General features: G+C 38.2%; 1 long non-coding RNA gene across 2 annotated transcripts in view; it reads left to right on the forward strand.

Annotated features, from left to right (window-relative positions):
* Nucleotides 1-12174, forward strand: part of LOC140690527 (uncharacterized) — an 88127-nt gene extending 75953 nt beyond the window's left edge. For both annotated transcript variants that reach the window (XR_012065836.1, XR_012065837.1), the window contains 2 exons: nt 6056-6171; nt 12036-12174. This is a non-coding gene — a long non-coding RNA (uncharacterized lncRNA). The remainder of the gene's footprint in view (nt 1-6055; nt 6172-12035) is intronic.
* Nucleotides 12175-13493: the final 1319 nt, after the last annotated feature.

Below are 13493 nucleotides of genomic sequence, written 5' to 3' on the forward strand. Positions count from 1 at the left end.
GATCTTTCTACCCTTCCTTCTGTCTGCTCCCTACAAAGGAAACTGTCCTTTGTGTCCATGGGTCAGGCTAGTTGAGAAAGCAACTTGATTTAGTAGGTTTATGTGACATATGTGAATGCCTAATAACCACACACCCTTTCCTAGGGTTTTATATACATTTTAAATTTACATAAAATGGATTATAGCCAGAACAAAATTTGAAATGTGTGGGATTTCAGACGCTATGACAATATAAAGCATTTTAGAGGTGTGTATGTTTAGAGTGATCAAGGGATTTCTCAAATTACATTACCTGGACCACATTCTTATGGTCCTTCTTATGAGATGCAGAATGTTCTGGCTGAATCCTAGTTTCACTAAGTCTTAAATAAAAGACTCCCTAAGAATCCTGATGGATGTAGGTGGCTTTTATTGAACAAGGTTTAATCAGGGCTCCGCAGAAAGCCCCAGTGGCTGCTTCAAAACAAGTCTTATTTTAGAATCACCCTGAAGGGAACTGACCCTCAATGTGAAAGAACCCAGCCTCCTATTCCCCTCGCACCCTCTAAACTAAATGACTGATTCCAGATGTGCAGAACGTTCTGCAGTGTGATGATATCACCAAACTGCTAATGCAGCAAATACTCCCTCAGCAGAGGAAAAAATATACAGGGCTCCTGGGAGATGGGAGACAGGGTATAGGAACAGTGTTTGCCTGCCAGTTATACTTCAGAAGCTGGGATTTCTCAAGGACCATTACTAATTAGGTATTAAAATTAAATATAACCAAGACAAAGCAAAGTCTCACTCAAGCAAATTAAAAAAGGCAAAGCTACCTTTCAGCACCTTCAACCATCCCTTCTCCGAGGAGCAAAAGGCCTCCTTCTGGTCAACGCCCTTCATTCTGATTACTGTCCTGGGTACTCTTCTCACCTCTGCTGAGCTCTCCATCAACTCCTGATCAAACCTGTTCTTTGCTATGCCTCTAAGAGGCTGTTAAATTCAATCACACACTGATATAATGACTAATGGACTTAAATGCTACCCCAGGTAGTGAGGATCTCAGTTTTATAATCAAACAATATTAGATTTGAAAGGGACCTCAGAGGTCATCTGGCTAATTTTCCCACCTAATTAAGAGATTTTATCTACAATGTTTCCCTCCCCACAAACATAACATAGCCCTTCCTTGAACCCTTCCAACTACTGGTCACCCATCATATTACAGAAAGCATTTCCATTGTCTGATGGCTTTAATTATTAGAAAGTTCTCTCTGAGGTTTGGCCATATTTATTCAATGTCTTCATTTCCGTCATTTTAGTTTATCATAGTTTCTAAACTTCTCACAATCTTTTTATTCTCTTATGAACATCCTGCATATGCCAGGAACTAAGGTAGGCACTTTAAATTATATACTAGTCCTCATCACAGCCCTATAAGATAGTTCTTTCTAGTAATGTTATTTCTCACCAAAAGGATGATTATTTCTAATGATTAAAGAAGAAAGGCATAGAGAGTTAAGTGAATTGCACAAAGTCATGCATTCTTCATGACAGAATCACAGGCTTGTCCTTCTCCAAAGCCTATGATGCCTCTGCATTAAGATAAATTACTTCTTACTCATTCTTATATTCAGAAAAGTAACTCACTGTGATGTATTTTTATTTTCTGTTTATCATAATTGAGTCATTTAATATTTAATATTATTATAAGATTATACATAATTAAATATACTATAAATATAATCATGTATATCTTATTATCTATAAAATACACTTATTAAATATATTCAACAATATTGTATTGTTTAATAGTTAATAAAGTTGATTTTGAAAGCACCTGCCGGTCTACATCTCAGCTCCTCTCTGAGGAGTCAAGAAGGGTTTTGTGATCCATAAATGGGATGGGATCTTAAAGTTGGAGCAAAATACTCTTGGAAGCCTAGAGTAGAGTTAGTGGCAGGAATCAGAGTGTAAAAATACCAACAGAGAGTTGAAACAAAGACAAGCAAATATCACAGCCTAAACTTGCTTTACCTGAGCTCTTCCTCAGCCATGCCAAGTGGATATGCAGTTCCATCACTTACTAATAACTGTAAAATTGACATCAAACAAGCCTGAATAAACTGAAATACTTCTACAGACTTAACTTAGGCTCTCGTTCATCATGGCCGTCAAACCCTGGGGGAGAAAGACTCTAGTCAAAGAATGCCTGAGAGCTTGAGGGGCTTGGTGTGAGTAGTGGGCAAAGCTGAAACCTCCAAGGTGATGCCTAGTTAAAAATAAATTGTGATACTCGCAGCACTGTGAATTGGCCTGCATTATGAGACCCTGACTAGCTAAGCCAGAGAAGGCTGCTTTTAGGGGTGTGGAGCACAGATAAATGCGGGTTCTCTTAACAGGGGGATGAAGGTAGAGTGAAAAGAGACTCTGAATACAAATCAGAAGAATCTGGGCTTAATCCTATTTCTGCAGTTCCCCTAACTGGGAAAACCTTTTAGACATCCTGAGCCTCCATTTCCTTATCTGTAAAATTTATATGCCTAGCCCCCAAAATTATTGTGATAATGACACAAATGTTTATAGTATGTCAGTATGTGAATTGACAGAGAAAATGATTAATGTGTTTTATTGACAAACATTAATGTAATACCAGGCATTCTGTGGGAGGCACGGAACACAGTATAACTAGCTCCCTTGACTGAGTCCAGGATGTCCTACCTGTAACCTTTACAGTGAAGCTGCGCCTGGAGGGTCACTTAAGTCAGGAGAGGTCACCCAAACGCTACAACAGGAGCAGGAAGCCCAGTCAAAAGACCACTTCAGAAGCCCACATCGCAGCCACTGGGGGCTCACACAATAGCAGTTGAATTGAGGATGGAGAAAGGGAGAGAAATTTGAGCATCATTATAGACACAACAGTTATGTAACTTAGTGATTATTGTTTTTGATGAAGTAGAAGAGCAAGTGAAAGAGGTGAGAAACTCAAATAATTCTGTGAATTAATCTCTCTTAGCATGATTTTTCAGTGGGAGCACTTCAGTCAGGATAGGAAATAAAGAAACAAAGCCGTGGAGGAGTTTGGGGTATGAATAGATACGCACACAGGGGTTGAGCAGCCTGAGATGCAGGAGCAGTGCCCAACAGTGATTTGCATCCGAAGCTCAGGAGAGAAATTCTGGGTGGAGGTTTGAAAGTCATCCCATTATAAGTGATCATTGAATCCGTAGGACGAGTTCATAAAGTAAAAAAGATGAGAAGAGACAAAGTGAGATGAGAAGAGAGCCAAAGACAAAACCTTGAGAGAAAAAAAAAGACAATCAAAAGGTAGGAAAAGAAGAGTTAGAAAGAGAAAGTGACCAGAGGTCGAAGGAGAGCAGAGGGTTGTCCCACAGACATCAGGAGGGGAAGTTTGTTCAAGAAGGGAGTGCTCTGTTGTGTCAAAAGCCAGGAAGATTTATATCATAGCCATCAAGAGCTTCATAGTGAAATGAGCCAGTGTTTGAATCCCGACTTTCCTGGATACGCAGGGCAATTTACACAGCCTTTCCAAGCTCCAGCCCCATCCACTTTTAATTGAGGGGAAGGACATTGTCTCTTCTCAGAGGGTTAAAATGCTTAACTCTGTGCTGATTACTTTGAAAGCACTCAGCAAATGTTACCTGCTAATATTAATTTTAACTACTATTTATATAAAGAGGACTGAAAAGTGACTTGCATTTTATAATTAGGATGATATCTGTGTATCTTTCAGAGTAGATTCAGAGTGGTCAAGGTAGACATCTGAGAATGGGTTGAGAAACACTAGATTGGACCAGGGAAGACTGCCATTCTGTGTAGCAGAATCATCCAGTGGTTAGCAACGTCCTATCATTCAACTCCACAGTCAGTTAACTGGTTGGGAGATATTAAATGCACATTATTTTTTGAAAAAGTCCTGAGATACGGTTATGATAATTAATAGGAGGTTTCAGGGCTGGGAAGTTGATTTTTATTTTGTTTAGAGGAGAGAGATTTGAGCACGACTGAAAAAGAATGAGCAAGTGCAAAAAAAGAGGTTAAAATTACACAAGAGGAATTTTTTTTAAGTAATTTGAGGAACAGAATAGTTCTGAGCACAGGCTCTCTCAGACTCTGGCTGTTGACACTGAGGAAATTACTTAACCCTCCTATCCTCCAGTTTCCTCATCTTTAAAAATAATCGCTACCACCTCATAGGGTTATTGTGAGGCTAAAGGAGCTCCCTGAATAACAGCATTACTTCTGTCATTACTGTTACTATTCTGATCAACATGATCAAGGTTCTAGAGAAGATATTCCCATAATCCAACACATCAGCAGGGAAGGTTTTACCAGTCAGTGAAAACATCAGTTCCCTTCACGCCTTCGACCATAAATAGAACCATAGTGTCAACTCTGAAATCCTATCACGAGAGGGTCCATCACCTTTGAACGTCAAAGTCTTTCAGCTGTCAAAAAAGCTCAATTAGAATGAAAACGTGAGAGGGGATTTATTGGTTCCCTAGGGATGCCAAAACAAATCCCACACACATGAAGGCTTAAAACACAGAAATTTATTTTCTCACTATTCTGGAAGACAAGCTCTCAATCAAGGTGTTAGCAGAGCTGCACCTCCTCTGGAGGCTCTGGGAGGAATCCTTTCTTGCCTCTTCCAGCTGCTGGTGGCTCCATATGTCTCTTGACTCGTAGGTGCCCGACTACAATCTGTCTCCATCCTTCTCCTCTGTGTCTGTCTTCTCTTCTCTTTCATATGAGGACACTTGTCATTGGATTTAGGTCCCACCAGGGGGGTTTCAGGATGGTCTTATCTCAAGATCCTCATCCTAATTATATCTGCAAAGGTGGTTTTTTACAAATTCTTTTACGTGCACAGGTCCCAATGATACAGATATGTCTTTTGAGGGTCCACCATTCCATACACTATCGAGGATGTATCAAATCTTTTTCACCCTCTTCTCATTGCTCTACCAAACACTGGGTGAGATGTGCAGATGTTGCTTCTTCCTAGATGACATGAACTAACCAAATTTACCTCTGTTTCAGTAGCTTTCACAATACATGCCTATTAGGTACACAACAAATGTTGCCAAATAAGGACATTTGAAATAAGCGATACATGGTTCTACTCTAGAGTAGGACTTGCTGTGTACAGCATTTCAGAATAATTTTCAATCTTTTGATTCTAATTCTAGTAGAGACAGGACAACAACTTTTGGGAACAATGAGAGTAATGGTATTAAGTTTGTCACAATACAGTTGTGCTTGCTTTGAAAAATAAAATCACAAAATTTTGCAGCATTTAACATGTATTTGTTTTCTAAAAAAATGGTTTATTTGTATTCTACTTTGTGCTATGATCTCTTCACTGAAAATATGAAGCTGCAAATGCTTTATGAATCTATATTTTAACATTGACATTGCAAAAGATTTGTGTTATACTATTACTTTGATCCATAATAATCACACATTATGTGTTATTATGGCTTTACAAGGAATAGATTTGTATTAGACCCATCAAATCATTAACAGAGTAATATATTTGTCTTACTACTTCCTTAAAAATGAGACACTTGAACTGAATCCCCAATTTTCCTACAGTTAAGCTAGCTTGAGGTTGTCACCCTCCAGTAAACCTTGGTGTGTGTAGCTCATTAGACCTAAAGACATGAGATGTGTTATGTGGCTCTCATAGGATGGCTTCTGCATATTATGTGCTGCGTATTGTAAGTAATTCTTCACTCTCAGAAAGAGTGTTTCTGGGAGGGCTGGAAGAGACGATCTCTACTACCCCTCCTGGCTTCCACACTCGTAAGTCCTCCAACCTACTATCAGTAGGTGTGTCTGAGTTAGTTTTCCTATCAGGAAGTAGTGTTAACCAGCCGCCTTCTGTCTCCGGATTCTTTCTGTGACCCATGACGAACGTGTACAAGATAAGTGAACCTGGTCATGGGTGCAGTCCATGGCCTTTGAGCAGAATGAAGCTAATTGCCCTGCATGAAAATAGATCAATGATCTTGTTAACACAGCACTCTAAGCAAATGTCTCTATACAGCAGGTTTGGATTCTGTGTGCACACAGAGATAGATGCCAGGCAAAATGGAAGACTCGTGAAATGCAAAACAAATCCAGTCCCCCTTCCACCTTCTAGAGCCACTAATCACTTTAATCAAGGTAAAGTATCTTAATTAGCACAAATAAGCATTTCTATGGTAACAGGTGCATGTGAAACTCTGCGTTTGCCCTTGCGGTACTTTCCATTCTTGGACAAAAACAGGACTTTAATCAATGTGCATGTGTGAGTATAATTGAATGTGAATGGTCAACAGGTTAAATATTTATTGTATTTATATATGGTAAATAATACCATTAAGAAAGAAAACCTCATCTGTGATCGATAATATTTTCTTTAAGTTGGGTCACTGGCCTTCTAGGTCAGTAGAAGGCAAACAAATGAGGTGTAACTGTTCATTAATCTTGTGATGTCCACCTCAAGGATCCAGCATGCTCTCTGATAAGGTTCGGAAATGACATTCCAGTTTTCAGAAAGGCTGGCAAATAGATTGCCTACTAAATCTCAATCTTCCATCCAAGTCCAGAGGCTCCTCTGGAGCTCAGTAATCCGAACAGCATGTCATTCCTAGAGGGCCAGAAATACTGCTATTTGAACACAAAACCATCTGGAAAAAGATGCCTTTCTGCTATGATATATAATAAACCACAGGAACTTTTGTTGACAATATAAGACATAAAGGAACTTTCAATGCCCAGAATGAAATCTTGCAGCACCTACAGATTCATATGAACATGGGTTCTTTTCCTTAAATTTGAGTCGCAGACAGTTCTATGGACATAGTTACACAATCTTCCAGACGTCTATTGAAATATATGGCTTACATTACATTTCTCTGAAGAAGTTAGACTCGCTCTCTTCAAACTTGTTTCCACAATGCATTGTGGGTTTTCCCTAACATTTAGGATATCATGCAGCCCACAGACAGAGAATTCTGTGATACTTGATGTTTGCAGGCTTTTGAAATTATCTTTTGCTTTCATTCATTTCTGTTTTGATTTAAATTCAAATCTTGATAAGATGTTTTTATATGAGCTCATTTGAAAAAAAATCTTTGAGCTAAAGGAGGTGAATTAAAGTAGGTAAAAGAGAGAGATTTCATCATCTGAAAGCCCTAAAATATGAAGCATGAACCGTTCTTTTAAAAATCTTTCTAATTTTTGTTTAAATAGAAGGTTCCCCTTGTCTGTCATCTCAGTGCTGGCCAGTCAGCCTTGTGTGGGGTGAGGGAAGGTAATTTTTTGGTTCAGAATATCACCAATGAAGGTACTATACAAAGATGCATTTAGCACTAAGTCAAACTGCTTTCCTTTGCCAGCACTGAAATAGTGAATGACCTGCTCTCAGAACAAAGCAAAATGCCAGCTTCTCAGTGCGCACTAGGTTTAGGGACATGGTGTTGGCTGAGATTTAACAGGGTGTTAACACAGGCAGAACCGTGCTGATTCAAGGCCCTCTGAGTCAGCATGGCCCCACGACAGCCACGGTGTCAGCCGGCCGGTCTCGGAAGCCTGTCTTTTCCTCTCCCTCACCTATCATGGACCACTTCATTTATAGTACATTATGGAATCTCTTGCAGTGTGTTATTCAGAGTTAGGGATGTGTGTGTGTGTAGGTATGGCCATATGTGTATCAAATATCAAAACTACTCATTTACTCAGAAATTTCCTTAGCAATTTAACTATTAACAGTTTCAAAGTCAGCAATTGCTGAAGTTCCAAGGAACGCTAATACCAGTTTCTTAAGATATGATCATTTCAACAAGGTATAACGTTACAATTTGATAATGCACCTTCCTGTTCATTATCTGGGGTCCTCACACTAATCCAGTACTGAAGGTCATTAGGCCCATGAAAATTCATAGGCTGAAACCTAATCCCCAGTGTGAATTATCATGTTGGATAATTGTCATGTTAGGAAGGAAGCCTTTGGGCGGTGATTAGGTCATCAAGGTGGAGCCCCCATGCCCAGGATTAGAGCTCTTGTAATAAGAGACCCCGCAGAGCTCCCTCTCCCCTTCTGCCAGGGGAGGGTGCAGCCGGAAGACAGCCATCTGTAAGGAAGGGGGCTCTCACCAGGCCCTGGAACTGTCAGCACCTAGATCTTGGACGTTGTTTATAAGATCCTTAGTCTGTAATACGCTGTTGTAGCAGCAGGAACAGACTAAGGCACTCAGGGAGAGAGCTATTATTTCTGTCTCCAGCAGCACAGGCTAAGACACAGATGTGAGATGAAGGCCGTGCCAGCTAAGCATCCTGGTCTGGACCACAGTCACGTTCACAGCACAGGAGACAGTACACGAAGCTGAGGAGTGGGTGCCATTTGTCTTTGTTTTCTTCTTTTCATTTTCTTCCGCTTGGCGTTCGCACAGAGCGCTACCTGGTGATTTCTCCTGCTCTGAAGGGCCTTGCAAAGAAAAACATACGTGTGAGGGACACAGTAGAATCAGATTTTAAAAATCCATTCACAGAAAATACCTTTAATGAAAAATATTTTGTCGTTTTGCAATGTCTTCGTGGGAGGCCTATAAAAGCAGTGAGGTGTTGGTGCATTTACAGTCCTTTTTAGGAAATGAACCAGCGTGCAAACATTTGCTGGGGTCTCTGTTCAGGTAACATCTATTCAACTACCAGATGGAATTTCAGCTGAGGAGTCACCTGTTCATCCATGTTGCTCGTGTGTTACTATTATCATCAGGTGAGAGCTCCTCTGTATTGTCCTGAATTCCTCTGGGTTCTTCTTTAGATGCTTTACACAATCCTGATACACAGGTATGAGTATCAAATATACTGTATCTTTATTTTTTGCCTCTTTATGAACAGCTTATTTTTCACAATTTGTCTTTTTGTTTCTCTCCAGTAATTTAGAAGATAACCACTGGATTTCTGGACATTAGTGGATGTTAAGCACTGCACATTATGTTTAGTATTAGCCCACATTCTTAATATAAATGCTGATAGTAATAAATAATTTCACCCTGCCCAGAAAAATATCAAGATCTTAAAACAATTTAAATCCAATGTAAACCCTCTTAGATTACTTTATTATTGTGTTATATTTTATTTCAGTCCTGTTATTTGAAACCTCACATATTAGACACAATTATTATTTTATATCATCAACTCATTTGCCAATATATTTATTAAAACTTTAAAACTATAATAATGCCTTTCGTCTAATACTGTCCATTAGGTATCATATTCCCGAGGTACACCATTTGGAAATAGCATTAGGAAGGGTCCACAGAGGTAAATTTGTTTACTTCTTGGCTTGTGTAAAATGTGTTTATTTCATCGCAGAATAGAAGCGTAGTTTCCTGTGGTGTGTAATTTTAGACGGATCGTTATTTGACCTTAGCCGTTGGAAGATGTCCTCGTGCTCTCTTCTGACTTACTGCTGCTGCTGTGAAGTCAGATATTGGTCTATAGCCCACACTTTGCAGAAGGCTGGTGCCTCTCTCTGAATGATGTTTAAGATATTTCCTTGATCTTCAGTATGAAGTTGATGTATCTAGGTGAAGATACCTTTTTGTTTAGGCTACTTGGGGTTCATTACGAATCCTGAAATTGAGGCCAAGTAGCATTCACCAGCAACTTTTTCTTTAATTAATTCTAATTTCTAATTCTTTCCATCCTCTCTTTATAAACCTCTGAGTAGATGAATGTCAGGTGTTTTCACTCAGTCCTTCCTCTCTTCTGTTTTCTTTTGTATTTCCCATCTATTTCTCCCTCTGTGCCCTTTCATGTTGTATTGTTTTTTAATGTTGTCTAATTCACTTATGCTCTGTTCAGCTTTTCGTGACCTGCTGTTTAACTCATCAGATGAGCTTTTTTTTTTATCATTTTTGTTGTTGTTGGTTTATTTCTTTCAAATATGCCCAGTACTTTTTTAACTATATGATATCTTGCTCTTATATTACATATCCCATTCTTTCATTCTTTAAGTATACATTAACTTATTTCATATTCTAAGATCCATAGCCAGTGATTCCAAAATCCAAATTTATTGTACTTTGGTCCTACTGATTTTTGTTACTAATGTTTCTCAATCATAAAATTTTCTTTCCTTGTGTTTTTAGTTTTTTGTTTTTGGTTTTTTGGGTTTTTTTTTTTTTTTAGAGAGAGAACACATGTTTGCTGGGACTCTATTTGCATAAATATTTTGAGGCCTGGGCTAAGGATGTCCCTGTCCCAGAGAGAATTTGAACTGGCATCTGCTAGGTGTCTGGGGATGCTCAGTCCAGGTCAGCTTTAAATTATCAGCTTATAAATGCTTGAGTGGCAAACAACTTCTGCTCTTCTTTCAATTCTTTGAATTTGTGTTCTTGCTTTGTGTTCTGTCATGGGTAATTTCCTAACTTTCTTTCTTAACCACATTTTCAACCAATTTCATTTATTTATTTGTTTAATCATATATTCAAAATTTGTTGAAGTTCCTAGTCAGACTTTTTAAGACTATCTGGCCTACCATATAGATGGAGATGGAAATTTTAAAAAACATATTCTCCTATATCAAAATTGTCCTGCTACCTAAATTCCAAGTCTAAAGCATAATTCAGAACATGTGTAAAAATGCATACCCAATGCCTGTAGTTATACCATCATAGAAATCTTGGGTCAAAAAATGTTTTGACAATATTTTTGGCCAATGCCTCATGGTAAATTTAAGAGAACTAATACACAGAGGTATTAACTAATTATTGCAAGGTCATAGAATGTCAGAGTTTTGATTATAAATCCATTTTCCCAAATCCCAGCTCTGTATTATCTTTCCCTAAGTTTTAATCAAACATTATGCATTTCAAACATAACATCAACCTCTCAGTATGTCCAAGTCCACATCTCAGATATTTCATTTTTCCCAGGAAAATTATATCCTGAGTTCCTGAATTATCTTGCAATCCTCAGACATTATACATCATCTCTAACTAGTAAAACATTCTGCTACATGCAGAACCAAAGCTCTTTTTTTCCATGTGTGTATACAATTGTAGTAAGTGTATATACATGAAATACTGACATTGTACGAGATTTATGAGCCAGACTCAGACATTATAAAGAACGCAGTTGTAGGGTGCAGGTTCCAGAAGGCTGATAAGGATTAATCATAAGTGACTGTGACAGATATAGGAAAACTGTCAGTTGAGGCACACATGCTGAGTTTTTAATTTTGTTTTTTTTTAAACTATACACAAATGTCCCAGGTTTCATTAAAAATAGAATAAAATATCCTAGCCATAAATCAAATATAATTTTAATAACAACTAAATATGACCAAAGAGGAATCTATATAGAAGGAAATAGCATGTCCCAACATATTTGCCAACATCAAAAATCTCTTTCATCAGCATCTTTGATTATTTTTTCCCTAGTGAGTTATTTTATGATGGGGGTCATGGTGTCATTGGTTACCAGTTAGAGAAATCATGTAAATTGAAAGTATTTGAAAAATTTTGGATCTCAAAGAAACCAGGTTTTTTTTTTTTTTTAAAGAAGAACAAAAACGCAATGGCAGAGTCTCTCTTTGCCATCACTTCTGTCTCCTTGTATTACTTATATTTACTTCAACTCTTTGACATCGCAGTAGCCTAAAAGTATCCATGAGAAATCTGAAAGACATCTCTAGGTTAAGAGATTTGTAGAACAAATGTGGAAGCTCATGTTTAAATGCCTGACTTTCGGAATCTTAATCAATCCTTGCTGTAAATAGGCCCACATCCCTGAGTGCTGGCTCTAGGGATGTAGAAAAAAGAAAAAGAAAAAGAAAAACTCTACATTTTACTTTCTCTATCTTAAATTTTTGTTTGAAGCTAATTGAAAGTACCCTTTGATATTGCCTTTCATGGAATTTAAATGTGAAATTAAAGCGTGAGTGCATTAAGAGAAAGAAAGAGAGAGAGAAAATAGGACTTTTACTTGCTTTATTTTGTCCTTAGATTGAAATCCCCCTTAATTTACTCCTTCAGTGCTTCTTTCAGCGAAGAGTAAGTGCCACTTACGCCCAGGTGCTGCCTCAGGTATGGCAATGAAACGAACAGGGAACCTGATCTCATGGAGCTTACATTCCGGTGAGGACGGAAGAAACAATAAACATATGTCAAGATAGTTATAATTGTTATTTTTTAAAAATCGGGGCAAGGTAATTGAAGGTCTGGGAGACTACTTTGGAATGGATGGCCATAGGCTCTCAAAGGAGAAGACATTTAAATGTTATCTATGTAATGAAAAGGATCACACCAAGTAAGTTCTTTATGCAAAGAGCATTTCAGCAAGGGAAGGAACTAGGGCACATTCCATGAGGGAGGAATGGGGTTGATGTGTGTGAAGGACATTAAGGAGGCAAGTGTATCTGGAAAGTAATAAAAGGATGCCTGGTACAAGGTGAAGTCCAAGAGACAGTCTAGGCCAGGATCCAGTAAGGCCTTGAAGGCGGTGGTGAGGATTTGGATTAACTCCAAGGTGATGGGAAGCTGAGGAAGAATTTCAAGCAGGAGACTATCATGTAATCATATCCCGCTCATTACTCCTGCGAGCCCAAGGGCATTGACGATGTTTGGTCTGTAAATTTTCCAAACAGTGTCAACCCATCTTTAGTTTAATACCACATAAAGTTTGACTCCCAAAGTATAATTTGTAAACTAAATGATTTTATTCTTATACTGCGACCTGGGGAAAAGGAAATATTCAGTGTATCAATTTCAAGTGCCTGGGTATGAGAGGAAAATCTAGTGTACTCTAGCTGGAAAGATTACAGTGCATCTTGTAAATATTTCTCCTGTGTATAATTCCCCACCCGGATGAGTTTTTACCTTGAATCAAACCTCAGTCCATTATAGCCGAAGGAAAATGGAACACAAATTATGAATTCTTTCAAAAATAAAGGAAAACAGCTATTCTTCCATAAATGCAGAAATCTTTGCTCTGTCATCATTCTTTCATGCAGAGATCATCATGGAATGACAACTTTGCATTTCTTGGTAAGACCATGGTCTGCCGAAATAGAGCTATTAAGAAAATAAATGATTCTCTTTAGCACCTTGGCGTGAGTGTAGGTTTTATGCAGGTCTATTATGCTGTAGCCTCCACCGATATATAGGAACTCTTCTGAAGTGTTGTAAAGACAAACCAGTGGCAGAAGTTATCATTCTCTTGCAGTATTAAAGATCAACTAGAGTCATCGAATATCATCTGCCTCACACTCCCCTTTTCCCAGCATCAGTAACTGATATTATGATGCATCTCTCTTTGTTAATTGAATAATTTATCTCATTGAGTTTATTCTGTCACTATTTTAAAATACTCAACATTCCGTGTACCTTTGATTCCTAAAGTTTTATGTTTTAGATCACTCTCACGTCATAAACAAATGAAGGTCCAGCCTGCGCTCTAATAAAGGAAAAAGTAATCTTTCAGATTCCAGTAAG

Source organism: Vicugna pacos, chromosome 30, assembly GCF_048564905.1.
Source record: "Vicugna pacos chromosome 30, VicPac4, whole genome shotgun sequence".
Classification (NCBI taxonomy): Eukaryota; Metazoa; Chordata; class Mammalia; order Artiodactyla; family Camelidae; genus Vicugna; species Vicugna pacos.